Raw genomic sequence first — 2386 nt, forward strand, 5'->3', positions numbered from 1 at the left:
TTACAATTTATCTTTATGTTTAGATATGTTATACATAAAATAAACATTTTCCAAGTCTGTATAAAACATCTCTAAACCTTTAAAGGAGACTTGGTTGTTTAAAACCTGCTTCAAGGCTTATAAGGACATCTCAAAGTTTATATAATATATTTAAAAATAAATGTTCATCTCTATATATGTGAGATAAAAACTGCTCAGTAAATTTATAAATTCGTTTATAATTTTTTACTAAAATTATTAAATTTTAATAACAAGTCTAAACAGGGTTACAGCACAGCTTTCCTAAATTAATTATGCTGGAGGTTGTAAACATCAATTCAATAATGTTTAACTATGTACCAATTGCTTTTTTCCACCTAAAGCAAGGTTTTGGTAGACCACTCATTAAACTACATAAGGTAAAAGATTTACCTGGAAACTTATAAAACACAATATGTACACAGGTAATATTAACTTATTACATTATCTTATGTATATAATTTAGATGTATTAATTTATTACATTATCATATATATATATATTTTAGATTCCATGTTCTTTAATAACATAATGCTACACAATATGTTCTTCTGAGTCAAACTACCATCTTCATGACTTCAGCTGTGTCCAATACCAAAAGATCATCACAACTGGACTTATGGACTTAAGTATCTAATTAAAGGAGGAGGGGTAAACAGGGTCATTGGACCCCACCTGAATATCCAGCTGCTCTTCCCAGTCGACTGTATGTAATTTGGCCCTAATCTTACATTGTCTCCTGGGTTTGCAGGGAACTAAAGTATATTATCTGGGAAAGGCTAGGAAAAAAAGGCTTGATCCTTACTGGGTTAAGGCTTTCCAGTGTAAATACTCTCAGGTCACTCGTATACCCCAGCAACCCCTCAGTCATCTCTGTAACTAAGCTCAATAAATTTATTGGTTCCCCAGAAAAACTTTAATGTAATCAAACATTGGTTTGATACTACAACAAAAAAGGGGAAAAACATTGCTTAATATCCCCAGAAAAAATTCTCACAAGAGATGGAAAGTTTATTTGTTAATGTTATGTCTCATGGTTATTAAAAAAGAAGGGAATGTTAAGATGTTAGAAGGATACAGGAATGGAGGTATTTTGTTAAAAATGAAAAAGCCTAAGCAAATGATGGTGGCCTATGTAGATTTGTTATGATTTATCAAGTATGAGAAAAAGATCTTAAAATTTCTAAGGTCATAGCTTAGTCAACTAGTTTAAGGATGTCTCATCAAGGTTTATTTTTAAATGTTTGGGTTTTGCCCAAGTTCTATCTACATAGCACATGGTAATTAAAAGTACCAGACTGGTGTAACTAACCTTCTTGGATGTTTAATAGCCAGACTTTGAGGCCTATACTAATCAGGTCAGAGGGACTTAAAGGAACAATTTTTTGTTCCTTGCCCTCCAAGGTCAAACAAGTTCCAGGGGCTATGGAGCATCTCTCAAAAAAAATGCCCTGTAACACCCAAGGGGAAGTATAACCAAAGATTAAAGTCATCAATATATTTCTTTAAAAACTCAAAATATTACACATCCCAGACATTAGACTTAAGTTCTTATGTTATTTAGACATTTCTCATTGGTGATTTTGTTTGTAACAGGACAGTGCTACTCAGGTGTAGGACTTTAAATCTTGGTCTACAATACTGTAGTGCCCACCTGCAGCTGAGGGAAACAACTCACTACTCTAAAATGATGCTAAATTTGTTTTCTCTCCCTATGTAGAGGCCATTTAAGAGGGAGCTATTCTAGCCACTCCAAGAGTTATCAAAGTGCCTAACAAATCCTGAGTTCATCGATCATTCCAGCCTTGGCAGGCAAAAGAAAAATGAGAAAAACCTATTAGATGGATGCTTTTGGGCACCCTCAATGAGAAATTCCAATGGACTTTAATTTGGACATTTTCTGGTTCTCTGCCTAGAAACTGTAATACTAACTACTCTTGCCTTTACTCTTACCTTTACTTTTCCTTCACATCTCCCAGGCACCAAACACCCTTCTTTTCTCTCTATAGTTAAGAGATATGTAATTTGGGAGTCTTTTAGATAGACCCACTGAAAGGGGTACCCCAATTGCCTCACCCTGCATTCCTGTTCAGCATGGAAGAAGCCAGAGTGGTCTGCGTCCCAATTCCCTATTGGCAATTTTGGTAAGCCTCTTCAGAGGGTGATATAATAAAAATAGGAGGTAAAAATTGGCTAGGCAGATAGGGTAAAAAGACCCCCCCCAAAAAAAGTAGCCAGTTTCTTTCTTGGCTAAAAGTCAAAATGCCCTTGGGCCTTTTAGCAAAGTACTCTGTCCCGAAGGCCAAAAGTGTTAAAAGTATTTGTGAGCTCTTGTCCCAAAAAGATTTTGGGGTTACCTCTTCAGAGA

At 35.2% G+C, this 2386-nt stretch overlaps 1 protein-coding gene across 9 annotated transcripts in view; it reads right to left on the bottom strand.

The window, feature by feature from the left end:
- Dlc1 (DLC1 Rho GTPase activating protein) overlaps positions 1-2386 on the bottom strand; it is a 441479-nt gene that overhangs the window by 315104 nt on the left and 123989 nt on the right. The gene's annotated exons all lie outside the window — the stretch shown is intronic.

The sequence above is a fragment of the Nannospalax galili genome, unplaced genomic scaffold (genome assembly GCF_000622305.1).
Source record: "Nannospalax galili isolate Female #2095 unplaced genomic scaffold, S.galili_v1.0 scaffold1282, whole genome shotgun sequence".
NCBI classification, from domain to species: domain Eukaryota; kingdom Metazoa; phylum Chordata; class Mammalia; order Rodentia; family Spalacidae; genus Nannospalax; species Nannospalax galili.